At 39.2% G+C, this 18,819-nt stretch overlaps 1 long non-coding RNA gene across 2 annotated transcripts; it reads right to left on the reverse strand.

Annotated features, from left to right (window-relative positions):
• Nucleotides 1-201: 201 nt before the first annotated feature.
• Nucleotides 202-10,676, reverse strand: LOC139962165 (uncharacterized). 2 transcript variants are annotated; one of them, XR_011791158.1, is made up of 5 exons: nucleotides 10,135-10,676; nucleotides 7,814-7,981; nucleotides 5,412-5,711; nucleotides 3,865-4,080; nucleotides 202-2,203 (listed from the first exon to the last, which is right to left on the reverse strand). It is a non-coding gene; the product is annotated as an uncharacterized lncRNA (long non-coding RNA). The 2 variants fall into 2 exon arrangements; XR_011791157.1 differs by having other exon boundaries at nucleotides 7,814-8,020.
• Nucleotides 10,677-18,819: the final 8,143 nt, after the last annotated feature.

Genomic DNA, 18,819 nt, shown 5'->3' on the forward strand with positions numbered 1-18,819 from the left:
GAGAAGTTGGCTATATGTACGACGTATAATGTCTTACTCAATTAAAGGGATAGTATACATTTGATTTGAATAAAATATAATCTAAGCATCCTCGGGAAATTTCCAATCAAAATTGAACATTCCGTTTTCGTGACATGCCCCCACCCCCCTCCTCACCACAAAAGAACAATAAAAGAACAAATAACAACAACAACAATAAGATAACAAAATGCTCATGAATGTTCAAATGTTCAAATGTTGTTTTCATTATTTGGAAATAAAAACTCCCCTTGAGGCATTTTCTTTTATCTTGAAAAGATGACATTCTTGTACATAATCTTTAGATTTTTTACTTTATTTTAATTTCAAAAAGGAAGATTACCACAACACATCGCAGCTCGCGCGGCCGCTCTGTATATACCTATAACCACCTTCTCCCTTCCCCAATCCCCTTCTCCCTTTCCTTTTCCCCTTCCCCCTTCCCCTTCTTTCTTAGAGAGAGATCATTTTCAATAAAGAAAAGCATAATCTGTAGACCAAGAATCTGCACTGTAGACATGGAGACCTGTTTTTACACTATAACTTATAAGACTTTAAATGTAGATGAGTTGAGGTTTACCAACAACATATAAGACAGAATGTGAATAAAGAAATAAATATAAATAGATTTAAATTACAAGCGATAAATAGCATAACAAAACTTAAATGGCCGAATAAATTATTGCAACAAAAACTTAAATGGCCGAATAAATTATTGCAAAATATTACAAAAGCGATTGGTTGAAGAAAATGGACCAAAAAATACATAGGGAAATTACTTCAAACTATAGACAAACGTCATAATATTTTAATACCTATTGCCTTACCGTTGACTTATCTAGTGAAAACGTTACTGTCTTAGCTGTACAAAGTTCTGTCCGATAACTAAGTATATAATTAGTTTTGAGTCACATGTCATTTTTTTTTCAAGTAGTAAAGCAAAAAGTACAATAGCAAAATGTAAAATTTTGAAATTTGCTTTTAGATGTTGTTTTGTATATTACCGTGAAAGGTGTCCGGCCAACAAAATGTTAAGAACATTGAAGCAAATTAATATCTCTCCCAGTTTCATTCATTTGGTGTGGATAATCATACTCATATGTTTGGAGAGAACAAATTCCGACCCAAACCCCCACAAAACAGCTTTATACTTATTTTCCAGCGTAAAAGTTGCCCCCCAATACGAATCATCGGCTTAAAATGTACCGTATATATATATATACTTCATTTTGAATTTTTTTATAAAACTTGTCGATGGAAGGCGCCCTATGGGCTTTATCTGAATGTTTAGCTCAATTTATTGGCTTTCCACACTATGCACTTATAATGCCACCTTAGCAGGAGTGGATCCGGGGAGCGAGTTTTTTATGCAGGTAGGTTCGTACTATTGTGTATATTGAAGACAATACTGTATTTGTATTGAGTTCACAGTAAAGGTTGCACTTGGGAAGTTATAAAAATGCGAAGAAATGAAAAAGATTTCTGAACAAAAAATGCTTGGTTTGGGAGAAAATAAAAGATGAAAACGAGCTAATGACAACAACAAAAATTTTCGGCAGATGTGAGATTCGAACTCACAATGCTCATACAGCATCAGATTGACATTGTTTACAAATCTTACTGCTTTAGAGCGAGTGACACGTGCATATTTGATGACGTCAAAATGAACTTGGCTGTGATTGGCTATTCAATATACACAATGGTACGAACCTACCTGCATAAAAAAAACTCGCATCCGGGGAGGGGCGGACCGGGGCTAAGAATTCCTGCAAACATAACTTGGCTGAATATATAGTGTAAACATACAAAACAGTTTACTCGCGGCATTGGTTGCTTTCTGCCGGTGTTTTCTATGGTATATATGCCGGTATATGTCAATACCTGTGTCCCCCTCCACTCCCCCCGCCCCTCCACCATCGCCTTCTTCCGAGAAATCCTGGGTCCACCCTGCCTGGTGTGTATGAATTATTAAAAGCTCATGCACCTGCATGGACAAGTGTGACCTCGTTCCGAGATATTGTTTTTGGGGCCTCCTGCCAGGGTGGTAGTGAAGGAAAATAAAGAAAATCGGTATCCCTGCATGGACAAGTGACATTGTTCAGTGAAGGGCGATGTTTGTCCGTCACACAGTGATAATAGGTACTCGTTATGATCCTCGTGACTGTGGGCGTCGTAGCTGCATCATCTAAAAACAAACAGGAAAAAAACTCTTTTATGACTAGAGGAAGCATGAAACATGGATGAAGGCTATATATGGTGTTGTTTATGCATCAGTAGCCAACAATTACATTACAGACTATACGTTGTCTATTTATTTTGCTGTGACTTTAAATGCCACCCAATGAACTAAACATTGTCAAAGCTGCAGTCAGCATTCTGCGTTGGGTTGCAACTTTCGGTGATTCCGATTAACCATTTAATATATACAACTAATTGGATACCCTTCAGTGGGGGGGGGGCAATATTTCTGGAAAGGGAAGAGGGACAGGGAAGGGAAGGGGGAAGAAATGGCACGTATTGGTAAGTACTGAAGGTGAGATGTCCCCCCCCCCCTAAGAAAAGAAAAGAAAAAAACAGGTATAAATACTGCACAGAATACCTACTTGCATTTGTATAGGGGTCCACCCTTATATCGACCCCTGCTCCTCAATCTAACTCAGGCATCTATGAAATTACAACCAGTTTGTCCCTCTTGCTTAGTGAGTTTTTAATCGGTTAATTCAATGACAATGATTTTGTATTTCGCAAACTTGATGTCATATTTTATAATATTTCTGAGCTTTCAAACCCTTGGGGTTCATATCAGCTAATTTCATACCCTGTTGGGGGGGGGGGGGGAGGCTCCCGCCCTCCTGCATATAAAACTGGTAATAGAGCGGTGCTTCCCAATATTTTATTTACAAATATCGCATATAGGTAAGAGTTCCATACGAATGGTGCTGTCTGCAAACAAACTGGTACCTGATGGTGACACCCCTATTGGCTTTGGCTTCACCGCAAGTTACACGGCACAATATATTGTCTCTATCGTTATGAGCCCTTCATCCCCGTCCCCGGCCCCACCCCAACTCAGAATTCGTGCCTACGGGGCTGTAGTCGAGCATGGTACACCTATTTACTATAGAGATTAGCAAATTCAACGCAAAATATATAGCTTGAAGCTCGTGCTCCAGTACTATAAGATTCATGCCTACGGCAAATGTGGAAAGCTGCCAACTCCCAGCACAGTCATTTAAACAGACTGTGGAATGCCCACCTACAGGTTCGGGTTTCATTTTATAACTGAGACCACACCCTGCAATTATACCAAAAGACAAATAAATGTACATTTGAGAATGTTTTAAAGATATATAATCTGAAAGCATTAACCGGATACGTATACCCGCACCTCCATGAAACTACAATGATTTTACAGAGAAAGAAACACAAGCGCCATCTATATACCTTAAAGGATAACTGTAAACACAACATTTACCAGGCGCGTAGCCAGGAATTTGCCAAGGGAGGAGCGAAACTGTAGATTCAGCATTGCAAACTATCTAAGCGTAGCGCCACCATGTTTTGGCGCGAAGCGTACAAGAAAATTTTGGCTGAAAATGCCTCCCAGATCGCTGGAAATGGCACTTCCCAGGCCTTGTAAGTTGCATCTTAGCATTTTCTCTTTTGAAAATACTAGCGATATCATAAAAACATTAAAAAAATATATAAAAAATATGCTCAAGTGGGGGGGGGGGCGGCTCCCCCTTCGCCCCCCCCTTAATTGGCTACGCGCCTGACATTAATGCTGCTGGCACTGCTTCATTCATTTATTATCAAAATGTAAGAAAAAGGAAACATTAGACAAACCAAGTATATATATTTTATTCGAGGAGTTGCGTTGTGTTCCGGCTTCCTTCATCTCAACGCACGATTGCGCGCACACTTCGCATATATTACTGAAGTACCGTTTGCCATTTCCGACTTGTTTACCGTACACTGATCGATTGTCATCGGTTCTCAAGTTTGTTTTACACTGGTTATAGTTACAATCGATGTCGGTGGGATTCACTACTGATCTTCGAACTAAAAAAAAAAGAATAAGAAGCAATATGACATATCATTTGTCTATATTATTCTAAATACGGGGTAATATATAATACAAACTTTGGTATCGTTGACTTGTAAAGGTAAATATAAATATTATATGACATAAGGATGAGTTATCTGTCTTGTTTGAAGCAGTGATTAACTGACGCAGCCAAATGGGCGATGGGGGAGGGTGTTGAGGGAAAGGGGTATAGGAGCGAAGCAGCCGCGATTCTGGTTCAAACCGCTAGCCGCCAATTATCAAAAAATGAGTATTGTTTCACAGCGCCATGCACTAGTCATTATTTATTTGACCACACTATCGTTTCCTAAACGTATGTTTTGATTCTTCCCTTTCCGTAGAGCCCCGTCCCCTTTACGTAGCCCCGTACCCCTTTCTCGCAACTGTACCTTTCCATGACGTGAATATTGTGCTATCAAAGGTCCAGTGCTTGCACCAGGGAAGATATATATGTATACCAAGTTTACAGGAAGATATCATTTGATACTTTACCGCCAGAATTGTGTCTGTATAATGCTTTCACTTGAATATATAATATGGTAACTGCCCTGTTACGATCAAGGACAGTGGCCGCTGCGGCCGCTTTGAACTCCCGGGAGCCCGGGCCCCGGGGGACCCGGTGCCAAGGACCGAAAATATGACAACCAATCGGATGAAGACACCTTATAAAAACAACAAGTTTTCTTGTCTTAAAAACTGTTCAATACAGTTGTTAACGTTATCTCCCGATAACCACCAAATAATAAAAAATATATAAAAGAAAACCTGTCCTCAACCGAGAAAGCCTGAGAGTTACGCATTGAGCGTCTAGAGCCGAGAACACCATACATCAAATAATTCACTTGCAAGTCCAAACCGGGGTTTGGCTTGGGGAAAGTGGGCTCTCCTATGGGGCCAGGTCGCTCCTTGCTACGCCACTGCATTATGAGGGATAGGACGTGGGGTCTCTGTGATGTTTTTTTTTTTTTATATCGGATCTAGGATTCCATTCTCCAGGACCTAATATCATATACATGTTCTGTACATGTGTTAATTTGACATTCGGAGATTTGGAAATTATAAGTCAAATGTCATGATTAAACTACGAGATTAAATTTTGACACATCTCCTTTCTTTTTTTGGCAGATTTTCTTTTTTAGTTGACCATGTCCCCAAATATACCATGGCACTGTAGAAAAAAATAGAACATTAGTACGTCAACCGATATGAACCAACGCCCCTCGATACGATACAGCATTTATCTAACCGCACAGGTGGTTCTGCCCTGTTTGACACAACTACGTCAAATGAAATTACTACATCTTACCTTTTCTGTCCCACATCAGACGTAAGCTCTTGAAACATTTTGTTGTTTTCCTTGGTTGGAAAGTTAGATTTCCCCTTTTATTCTTCATATACTTATCGTATCCGTCAAAAGCAGATTTTATCTGTTTATTCGTGTTTGGTTTTCCTGATGAATCCTCAAAGATGAAGAAAATGATGATAACGAAGAAAATTCGAGACGTTTTCGCAAGTTGGGACACAATAACCATTTTCAATTATGAACGATTTCGTTGGACGACTTTTTCTTTCACTTTAAATGCGTCTTTGCGTCTATCATTATTGTCTATAAAAGGAGAAGAAGAAAGAAAACAAACAAAGAGAAAAGGGATAAAAAACGTTATGAAAGAAAGAAAATTGACTATGAATTGTGGAAGCCTTGAAGGGACTGACAGAGATGTAGAACTTATGTTTATATACTTATGTTTATACTATATATATATATATATATATATATATATATATATATATATATATATAGAGTTGGTTGGTTGGCGTCTATCTTGGCGCAGAGTGCTCTATGTCCAGTGGACAGAACGGAATATATGTTGATACTAGTTGAGACTAGTGGAACACTAGTAGTTGTAACTCGGAGTTTCACGCGTTATAGCGATCGTCAGACAACTCTGTTATATATATATATATATATATATATATATATATATATATATATATATATATATATATATATATATATATATTTATATATATATATATATATATATATATATATATATATATTTATATATATATATATATATATATATATATATATACATATATACATATATATATACGCGTTATAGCGATCGTCAGACAACTCTGTTATATATATATATATATATACATATATATATATATATATATTTATATATATATTTATATATATCACACGTATAAGTATAATCAGTAGAAGCAGAAAGTGCTCAATACCGTAGTAGAGCAATAATATCACATATAGACAAGATATACAATTTACACCATATTGCTACCCTGGGTTTCACGCACGCATAGAGCGACGATCTTCAGGCCAGTGGATGGTCAAAACAGACTACGTATTTTTCAACCGTTTACGGTTCAATGGCTTGGGGTTCCCATGGCGACACAAAGAGATAAGCTCGGATCTCCTATTGATTGTGTCACCTCTTGTGCGTAGGATTTCCAGTTTTTCTTCTATACAAAGGTTGCAGTTGCCCGATTCTCGCTGGTAAGTGTCGGACTGCCTAATTATGCTCCATTTAACCGAATAATCTACCTTTTGTCTCTTCAATCCCCATATGTGTTTAGATAACTCAGACTCCTTCTCGTATTTACTATTTCTGAAAGACTTAGTGTGGTTATTGTATCTAGATTTGAAATCCCCCCCGGTAAGCCCAACATATGACCTGGTGGTGCCATCGTCACCGGAAGTAACTGTGGCCTGAAGATCGTCGCTCTATGCGTGCGTGAAACCCAGGGTAGCAATATGGTGTAAATTGTATATCTTGTCTATATGTGATATATTTATATATATATATATATATATATATATATATATATATATATATATATACATATATATATATATATAAACATACATATATATATATATATATACATATATATATATACATATATATATATATATACATATATATACATCAGTTTTGTGAAAGGCCTCAAGTGTGCCCCATTAAAATAAATAGAAGTGCCCTGCACTAATAAAAAAAAAGTATATGTTCATCATTTTTGTGATGGAACAGTACCCTCTTGTTATCAAAAGAATTGTAAAGAATTTGGACGATTGAGTTATAGGACAAAGCGAATTCATGGGCGGGATTTTACAAAATTTGGTCTAAAATTTCACCTCTGCAGCTGCAACTGCCAAACGATGTATTAAGCTGTACTAATGTTAATTAACCCCATGCCTCTATTAGCATGTTACTAGGCTCTTAAAAAAGGATTTTTAATTATCCTTTCACACTGGTTCAGTCCCTCCAAATCATTCTCACATATCAAATTGTTACTATAGTAATGGGAAAAGGCTATGTATGCTGCTTGGCTATAAACTGTCGAAGTTGGAACACGAGTGACCATTATTTGAGCTTCTAATATATCTAAAGACTGACTTGATACGTAGTTATAATCTTTAAGTCTTCATACGCATGCCCGAAGCCAGTCTGGGCGCCCTACCCCCCTCCCCCCCACAATCCCCCACTCTCCCACCAATACTGAATCATGCCCCTGTTTCTCCTGCTATTTTTTTGCCATTACCCTGTGTACAAAAACCTCACAAGTTATCGTGCACGAACATTGTACCCCTCCTTAAATCGTTGGTTCCCCCTGCCCACCCCTGTGTTAAATTATAGTAAGAATCATCTATATTTATATAGGCCTATATGAACTTACCTTTATGCGATCCTCAACTGCAGGTCCAAGTTTATTATGTACAATCTTTCTACTATAGTCATATATACCCTTACCGATATCTTCCTGTGGCTGGATTAGGTAACTAGTAGATCAGTGTTATCTGTATAAGTTGAGGAACATGTGTTTTTCGCTCATATCTGGTATTCTCTAGATAAGACGGAAACGACGGTAGTTGGTATAGGAAATCTATTAAAATCAATAAACATCAATTAAAATGAAATACACCATAGAAAGCATTGGCAGTGGCATTTTCAAGGTGCATGGTTGTGTTATGAAGTTTGTCAAAATATAACATATACCTCCGAAAGGACCTATATACATGCACTGAATAATGTGTCTATTATGTATACCAACATAGTCATTCTCTTGAGAAATGACGTAAACACTTTTCCTCTAAGGAAAAGGGGAAGGGGTCACTTGAAACAGCAACGTGCAAACGCTATAACGGCATATTTAGTCCAATTCAAAGATATGCAAATAATATGGTAATGAGACTCATCCCCAATCATACGTAATTTCCATAACAATTTCAGTCCCAAAGTGAAAAGGTATACCTTTTCAGTTTTATTCAGGGTCACCGACACAGGTTTTAGATGACGGAGAAGGGAGGCGGGGGGGGGGGGGGTGGTCAAACCAACATTCAGTGGTGTTGAACTTCGAACGACCGTGAACGTTTTGAACGATCGTGGAAGCACCACGACAGCATGTAAATCATTACTGTGCATGGTTATTGGAAGGGTAGGGGGAGGGCTTGGTGACATGGCCCGGCGGCGCGAATTTTTTTTCAAACAGGTTTGCAATTATGTGTAAATAGTCGCTAATGATTGGTCGGAAATGTTACGTCAACACCATATAAACCTTCACTTCGAGGTTACCAAAATGTCTGCATCCATTCGTTGTAACGAACTCACGTATTGTACCGATTCAAGCAATTGCTGCTACTGTCATGTGTTGCGTATATTCATTCAAAACTCGTGAACTCAAGTCGTGAAGTTGATATTAGTGTATAACCCATTCCACGAAACGAATTCCTATTTCAATAGAACGGCTCACCATTCTTGGAAAACGTAAACACGAACCCAATGGAATGTAGCGTATGTATATATCATAATATAAGGTCAAAATGTGATCCAAGCATTAAACTAAAGTTAGGGCGTTTGGAAGGAAACCCCGTAACTATAGACTTAAGGAAGTGTAACAAGTCAATCAACAACATATATTAATCTGTTCAGGTTAAGCACCATGTTTCAGTGACGTCAATGAACTCATTCATTTTGTGACATTTTATGACCTATGGGACCTTATCATTCTTCTGGTTCAGTGTATATCTTCCATTGATGGTCGTTATTGATGCTGACGTCACGAGCAATCTAATTGGCCGAAAAAAAATCCGTAATTGCAAACCTGTTTGGGAAACAAATTCGCGACCCGGCTTGTGTATAGAGGGTTCTGATATATGACTTATTCTACTGGGAAAAGGTACCTAATGACATTTTAAAAACTGACTAAAAACTGCACGGTTGCAAATAATAACAAAATTGAAACATTACGATAACTTTAATTTATGGGACACCAAATTGTCTGTTTTGAGCGACGCGGTGTGTAACTCTTTATGAGCATCTAAATTATATCAAACACAGAAATGTTTTAGCCAACTTGGGGAATGTCTCTGTATGCGGCAAGTTACTTAAATTAGTTTATGAATTAGAATATCAAAAACCAGCAACCTATATAAAACATACTCGAATTCCCATACTCATTTAGATCTATAGGTGAAAATTTCTGTTCTATAGAACCAGAGCTGGAAGTACTATTGCTTATTTGAAAAGTGACATTCTTGATACGCGGGGTGGGGGGTTGGGAGGCGTGGGCCTGACTCGGGGTGTAAGTGCCCACAATAATAATCACAGTCAAATGATTTTCACACGGGCGTCCGTGTGATTCCACGAATGACAATTTTTGATACCAGTGAAAATTGGTCCGACTCCTGCCCCCCACCCGTCCCCCCCCCACCTGCTCTCCGTGACCATTACCATTTGAATACCTGAGCTGGGAGTTTTAACACAATTAAGTTCAACACAATTGTTATAATACCCTATAACACTATATAACGAGTAAATCAAACCCATTTGGTACTTAAGAAAGCAATGTATTAATAAACATAACCAAATTTATGATCGAAGCGATGAAGTTACCACACATAATTATCAGAGGAAGTTCAGGCACTGGTCGTCTGTTATACTGTTTAGCTAGTAATCCTAAATAGAAAAAAAAAGGAAGCAAAGACCAATCTAACTTACCTCCATTACAGAACAATCAGCATCAGTTTTCTTCATTCAAAAAAATCACAAGCTACTTCTATAGTTTGCGGTCTGTTTCCGTTCTACGTGTAGTTCTGACAAAATGAAATGACGGTTCTCAACGTTATAACAGCTGCATTTAAGAAGGATTCCAATGGCCTGATGAAGCGAGCTCCCTCTATCGGTTTCCGCGAAATGTTTTTACCGCGATGTTGTATAGATATTCCTTCCGTCGAGTTGGTTTTTATATCGATACGATGCGTGGCATGTGTCCTGTGCAATGATACATACGCGGCGGCACTACCCGGATATAAAGTATGTTGATACTGAAATAATCATCCTATACATGTGTCGGCGTTTGTTTACATAGCCTATACAAATCGTCAGCTATGTCGATATTTCCGTTTTTCACTGGGTCCGCTATATCTTTGCTCTCAATTGTGTTATGCTACAGCTATCAGCCATAATATAGGTTTCCAATATCAAATTGGTTAACTAACTTGCTATCCTGCCAAATTTTTATATGCTGCCCCCCATACAATGATACCTATACTAATCCACAATACATGGTGTGTGTGTGCTTATAAGACCGTACGCTAAACTGGATATGCGGTTTCATTACAAACCGCTAAATCTATCGTCCATCTTTCCACATTAACTTGAAGTTAAATGAGGTCATCATCGATCATCACAGCACCATGAGGTCGACTATATACGTCATCACAGCACGATGTTTCGCTTTTGATTTGAGGAACACGGAATTAAGTTCAATGAGTAATTTTTGGTTAACTGCCTTGTTCATGTCATAAACAGCTGTTAAATTTCCCTTTTTGTACTTTTTCATGTTAACAAGCAGCTGTATGTGTGGGTGTGGGTATGTGTGTTTTCTCGCCCCCTCCCACCTCCCCCAGCGAATACGTATCTCAGCGTGTTACATTGGTCAAGTCATTCAAAATAGTGTCATAGGCGGATAATGTTATTGAAGGCGCTCCTGCACTGAATCTTAAAGCATCTGAAAAGGAATTCAGACTGTTTAAACTAGAACGACTTAATTTGCATACAAATACGTGTCATTGTAGTGCGCGGTTAAGGTGAAAGTTTGATATACTTGTTGATATTCAATGGAGGGGTCTTTGTTAATGCATGCAACCCTGTTGAAGATATTTCGGTCACGAAGAAGCCAGTTCGGGGTTTGGTCCTTTAACGTAGACCAAATCTAGGCTATATTCAGGAAGTTGACCCTGTTTAAAAATCAGTTGATGGGTACTATCAATTGTTTGTGGGTAGGAAAATGCTTTTTAAGGTCCACACGACAAAAAGTGGATGCAGCATATTTGTGTCCCCTACTAAAAAGTGAAGGGGTTTCCCTCATATATATATATATATATATATATATATATATATATACAGGCGCGTATCCAGGATTTTCTAACCCGGGGGGCGCGAATTACTATCTAAGCGGAGCGCCACCATCGGTTGGCGCGCAGCGTACAAGAAAATTTCTGGTTTTGATACCCACCCAGATCACCGGAAATGGCACTTCTCAGGCTTGAAATAAACAACCAGATGTACACTTTTCGCCTGAGAACCAAGTATTTCCCAATAGTTTTTTTTCCATCCATAACCTTTTTGAAGATTGTCACCAGTCACAAAACATGTTCGACCTCATCGCATCTCCCGTGGATCATTGCTTTTGAATAGGTGATTCTACGTCGCGACACACAATATCCGTCAGCCCCACTTTTCAAGGTTTTAAGCCCATTATTTGTCCAGAATTTGAAAATTCACGTTTCTCGTGAATAAACTCACCTCAAAACATACCCTAACGTTGCACAAAATTTCATCTATGGACAAACAATATAGAAAAATCTGCTTCAACCCTAACAGACCGGTCAAAATTGCACGAGTAGAGGGAACTGTGATGAAGAATGTTGGTCAGAAATTTTCGAAAATTCAGACACAGTTAGTTTCTTGGTGTACAAATATTAAAACCTCTTATAACGGCTATTATCAAACTTCGTTGAAAGAAATGAAAAATTAGCAGATATTTCCGAAACCGAACACTACACACATAGACGTAGTAGGCTGGGGGGGGGGGGCTACAGCCCTAATTCGCCATTACTAATGTAAAAGAGAGTTTCGACCAAGGGCGGCGGAAGCACTTTTAACCTGGGGGGGGGGGCACCGGCATCAAAGGGCACTTTGCAGAAATTCGATTGGACTGATGCAGCCTTACATTTAGTACCCTTTATAACTTTTATTGTATTTTCTTATTGCGAATACACATCACTCCATCAACGACCCCCCCCCCCCCAAGGAAAATGTGCATACTAGCACTACAATATCCAATGTGAAAATTGGGAAACAAGGAACAAGTTTACTTTTGAGACAAAATAAGGTGAAATCATGCTAGTTGCTAATGTAGGAATCTTCCGAATTAGACTTTATTTCTTGTTAATATCTTAACACATTTTTTCCATTCGAAATAGCTTTGAGTTTGACCCACAGGAATTCATTAAAAGTGAGGGGCGTAGGTAGGATTTGCAAAGTATATGCACGACTATCTGAGCGGAGCGCCACCATCGGTTGGCGCGGAGCGTGCAAGAAAATTTTTGGTTTTACAAACCCCTCAGATGGCCGGAAACGGCCCTTCCCGAGTGTTCATTCTGGTTCCCTGGCCTCTTGCTAACTTGAGACACCTCAATTTTTATATAGAAAAAGGGCACATTTATAACCTGAGGAAAAGTGGGGGGCACGTGCCCCCTGTGCCTCCCCGGTTCCGCCACCCTTGGTTTTGACATAATTGGACCTCCATGCTTTTTCTCCATCTACATAAGACATTTCGTCGTTTACATTAGCATCCCGCGGTATACTGCGCAACTTTCACGGGCAAGTCGGACAATTTTGAGGCTGTTCATCCTGGAACGCCATTTTCATGCTCACTGATATGATGTCATATCTACTGGTTGCTTTACAAATTCAAACAGGCTCGTAGCGAGGAATTTGCCAAGGGAGGGATGAAGCATGTAGGCAAATTATCTAAGCGTAGCGCCATCATGAATTGGCGCGAAGCGTACAAGAAAATTTTGTCCGAAAATGCCTCCCAGATCGCTGGAAATGGCACTACCCACGACCATTTGTTGGCGCGAAGCGTACAAGCAAATTTTGGCCGAAAATCCCTCCCAGATCGCTGGAAATGACACTTCCCAGGCCTTGTAAGTTGCATCTAAGCACTTTCTATTTTGAAATTACTAGCGATGTCATAACAAATAATGCTGAAGGAGGGGGGGGGGGCGGTGGCACCTTCCCGAAATGCGTCATGTTCCCTGACGACACGGTCGAGTTCGAGACCAGCAACAGTTGGTTTCATAGCACAATTTTAAGGCGTATATACACACACACGCGTTATGACAGACCATATATAGTATGTATATATATATAGATCATGAGTGAGAGAGGAAAATGGAAACGTCAAAAATGGAGTTGTCGGTGTAAGGGGTAGGGTGAGGCACACGCCCCTTCCGCAATCCTTGATCCGTAACTGGCTACCCTTTGTATGTAATAGGGATCAGCGCTGTAATTATGACTGTTCCTCTTTCTCTTCCTGGTGTCTTGGCGTTTTCTAGCTTCTACTCTCTCCTTTTCTTCTTTTTCTCTCTTTCTTCCTTTTCTTTTCTTTTCCCTTCCTTCCTTCCTCTCCTTCTCCTTTCCCCCCCCTCTTTTTCCTTTTTTCTTCTCTTTTTTTTTCTCTCCTCTTTTTCTTACCCGGGGGGCGCGCGCCCCCAACGCCCCCCCTGGATACGCACCTGATATATATATATATATATATATATATATATATATATATATAGGCTATATATATATAGGCTATATATATATAGGCTATATATATAGTATATATATATATAGGCTATATATATATATATATAGGCTATATATATATACAAATTTGACAGGATAGCAAGTTAGTTAACAAATTTGATATTGGAAACCTATATTATGGCTATTATATATATATATATATATATATATATATATATAAATATGTCACCAAAAACAGAACTAGTATTGTTCGATATAGGTGACAAACGCCTACAGTGGAATTACGATCTTCCTTACCGGTTTCGAACCTCTGGACATACTATCAGCGTCCATAGCCTAGTGGTTAGGGTGTCCGCGTACAGAGCGGGAGGCCCGTGGTTCGAATCCCGGTGGAGGCTGAAAGTTTTTTCACTGTTCTTGATTTTCCAACTCATTACGATTTTCATTTATATATATTCATTTGCCTTTGTCGTTTACCTCCATTGCATTAACATAAAGTCTGTTCAAAGTATCTCTTTCGAGATCCGGCTTTAGGAATCACAAATGATTTTCGAGTTGGATAGCATCATGTTTGATCTCTAGAGTAGGGCAAAATATGTCACCAAAAACAGAACTAGTATTGTTCGATATAGGTGACAAACGCCTACAGTGGAATTACGATCTTCCTTACCGGTTTCGAACCTCTGGACATACTATCAGCGTCCATAGCCTAGTGGTTAGGGTGTCCGCGTACAGAGCGGGAGGCCCGTGGTTCGAATCCCGGTGGAGGCTGAAAGTTTTTTCACTGTTCTTGATTTTCCAACTCATTACGATTTTCATTTATATAAATATATATATATATATATAAACAACGCTGGGCTCTTCCGGTCAACTTTTCACCTTCCTCGCTTGTCACGTTCACGTCGCTTCAAATGATTTGCAAAGCTGTTAGGATTCGCAACTTATTTCAAGGTGTTTTAGACGACGGATCGTTCTATGCATAGAGAAAATAGTTTGCAGCAGTATACTGGTAATTTCCCGCCCACACCATTCAACATTCTTAAATCATTATGAGAAGCGAAATTCCTAAAAGGATGTCATATCCTTGTGTCTTAGACACTCGTAGGATATCCTTTCGTCTTACGGCGTAACCGCAAAACCGACAGAGCAGTTCTTGATATCCCGGATTACGGACTTATAGTCATTCTCAAATAGATTATTCCCACTCAGGCGCGTAGCCAAGGGGGGGGGGGCGAAGGGGGCAGCCCCCCCCTTGAGCATATTTTTTACAATTTTTTTTAAGGTTTTTATGATATCGCTAGTATTTTCAAAAGAGAAAATGCTAAGATGCAACTAACAAGGCATGGGAAGTGCCATTTCCGGCGATCTGGGAGGCATTTACAGCCAAAATTTTCTTGTACGCTTCGCGCCAATACATGGTGGCGCTACGCTTAGATAGTTTGCAATGCAGAATCTACAGTTTCGCCCCTCCCTTGGCAAATTCCTGGCTACGCGCCTGTTCCCACTATTTGCGATTCGAAGCAAAATTAGGCGAGTTCATATCTTGATAGAAGAGATTATGACAGTAAATGTGTGAAATCACGTAAACTTAGACAGAGACCAATACATGTACAAAAGGAGGGGCAACACTAAGAGTCAGATCAATGTTGAATATGGTTATTATTGCCTCCTCTGGCGGTACCACAGCTGCGTGAACATTATGACTGTTTAAATTATTAGGGTAGCATGCCCCTCATCCCCCTCCCCCTCACCTCATCCGGCGTCTTGAACCCTGTTTCTATAAGTCGAAACCGAAAATAGAAAAGGTTGAGGAAAGGAAAAAAAGGAAACAGTTGAAATAGGTATAAGTGTTGCAGTGGGGAGGTCGGTCTGTAAGTGATGAGGTCTGTAAGGCTATGATCGTCTTGTCACATGTGTTTACGTTTCATTCATTCTTCTGCTAAAGTCCGATGCAGCATCTTGAACGTGGATTTCTTTTAATCAAATGTGGTTAGCGCCCTCGATTCATGAAAGTATACGCCACACGCAACACGGTTACATACACATGAATGGGCTTAATTTGGTCGAGTCTGCCGATAATTATCCACAAATTGAACTCACCCCAGAAATGAAATTTTTTATTTCCTTTTCTTTTATTTTTGTATCAATAATCATAACATTCTTTCTCGATCATTTCTTTTGTCCTGTCAAATGAGAAGATGAATTGCTACCCGAAGATTTGACTTTCGTTTATAGAAACTTTAAGAAGATTTAATAACACTAATGTTACCATTGGGAGGCGATCCGTCAATGTCATGCAACGCCTTAAACGAAGTAGGAGATATTAACAACCTTTAGGGAGCCCTTCAGGTTTGTGTCAGTGTGTGGTCGTATACCAACAAGGTGTTTCATTAACATACCAATTGTCACTTTCGACCTTTACAAACCATGTAACTATACGTCCTTATAATCGAAATTGTAAGTTACCTGTTTTAACCTATCAAAACATTATGCAGGTCATCATCAAACGGCCATTTTGTATACATTCGCGCCAATATCTGAAAAGTCCTCATTTCAATTGTCATATTTACATAATAGGGAAGGAGATGGTACCAACAGTTGGCTCTTGATATCTTATTTGATTCATCAATAAACCTTAAATTCATCACAAAATGTGGCTTTAACCCATCAAATTTCAGGATTTCAGCAGGAATACCAAAGCCTTTATATAACGGACTACAAATATTTTATGTATTAATAAGCAATTTCAGATTCCATTTTTTTAAATTTCAGCTGTATGTTTAATGTAGTAAACCCAGCCTATCTAATCGACTCGATTCGCTGATACTTCAAGATTTCAAACTGGTCTAGATTACTTTTACACTTATAAAGTTTTCTCATCAGTAAAACTGATGTAATATTTACTGACAGACTAACCTAATAAATTCAGACATGGAGGAATTGTAGCCAGATATATTTCTCATAGATGACGAGCGATTCGTTTGATGATGGGTATATGGTGGGGGGGGGGGTATTAAGTGGTGTAGCAATGACAGGGGGGCCTCTCTCCTACAGAAATGTTCAGGGAAGGAACGGGGACTGGGAGCAAATTGATCGCGCACACAATGTCGTATGAACATTGGCAAATGTATAATTAAAATGATAGAAATGATGGCGCCATTTTGCATTAAATCCCCTTTACTGAATCAACCCTTTCACAAAGGTGAGGGATCTTCCCTCCCCTTATGACCCACCCCTCCATACAACGGATTTCAGTCATATTGCGTACCCCCCCCCCCCAACCTCCCCTACTCCAAATTCGAAGTAGTTACCGGAGGGTAAAGCCTAAATGGGGTCATGAAAAACTGTATCAATATAAGCGTTAATTAAACTTAAATTTTCTGCCTCTTAAAATGGGGGCTCAATTTTGGTTTTTGCCCTCTCACACCACGCAGGCTGGTTTCGCGCCTTGGGATCTGGAGGGCGGGGGCACTAATTATCACCCTCACCATCGAGGAAACTTTCGTAGCAGATGTGGATATGTACCATATTGATATTACGGCTGCAACTAACTGGTGCAGGAGTAATACACGTCCGATGTGCGGGCAACCATCGTGGCAGAGCTATGATATACTAATATATCTCTGACCTGCACACAACAAGCAAAGACATCTTAGTTGGCTTTCATAAGCTTTTTCTCCAAGATTGAAATATTTGGACCATTGGTCATGGCTCTAACCAGTGACCTGCGTCACCTGCCAGTTTGGTATATGCTACATGAACCGTTCTTACAAGTCACATAGCCTACGCGCGCAGCCTCTCTCAGTGATAGGCTATACAATTTTACTCCCGGGTCGACGGGAAGAAGATAAGGTATATGCTATAGGCGGGTCAAATCCATCGCCTCTGTAATAAGGTAACTGCCAATTAGATACCAGCTCCAGGTGAGACAGCTCCACAGGTGTGTATGAAAACGTTCTATGAAGACTGGTGTTTTCATACTTCTCATCAGTTTTGCCACAAAATCGTCAGAAAAGATAACAAACTTCCAACTTCTTATTCAAGAGTTCTGTCCGTCTGATTCTTTTCTCATACCATATCTCCTGTCAAATAAGATTTTTATCGTTGACAAGTAACTTGTATAATCCCAACTAGACATAATGACTTACATGTGAACTTTGATATTTATTTCCATGGTAACGGACCACATGATACTGTCAATGGGTTGTAGTAAATAGAGCCGTATGTCTACACACGGCTCTGGTAGCGCATGCGGTTTATACCACACCCACGCATTTTCTTTGACCGTGCGCTGAACCGGACTATAGGTATAAGGATATTTAATTTTACGCGCTGTTATAGTGATGATGAACCTTTCGGATAAGCCGTGAAATTGAGGACATACACATGAAAATGACGCGTAACTGAAAATTGCCACCGTATTCTGACAACATCACAGACGGACAAAATACGATCTACCTGCAAATGTTGAGACCTGCTAGGTTTAAAAACCTGTAATATTTATGTATGTATGTATGTATGTATGTATATATGTATGTATGTATGTATGTATGTATGTATGTATGCGTGTATGTATGTATGTATGTACGTACGTACGTACGTACGTACGTACGTATGCATGCATGCATGCATGCATGCATGCATGTATGTATGTATGTATGTATGTATGTATGTATGTATGCATGTATGTATGTATGCATGCATGCATGCATGCATGCATGCATGCATGTATGTATGTATGTATGCATGCATGCATGCATGCATGCATGCATGCATGCATGCATGCATGCATGTATGTATGTATGTATGTATGTATGTATGTATGTATGTATGTATGTATGTATGTATGTATGTATGTATGTA

The sequence above is a fragment of the Apostichopus japonicus genome, chromosome 20, assembly GCF_037975245.1.
Source record: "Apostichopus japonicus isolate 1M-3 chromosome 20, ASM3797524v1, whole genome shotgun sequence".
NCBI lineage: Eukaryota > Metazoa > Echinodermata > Holothuroidea > Aspidochirotida > Stichopodidae > Apostichopus > Apostichopus japonicus.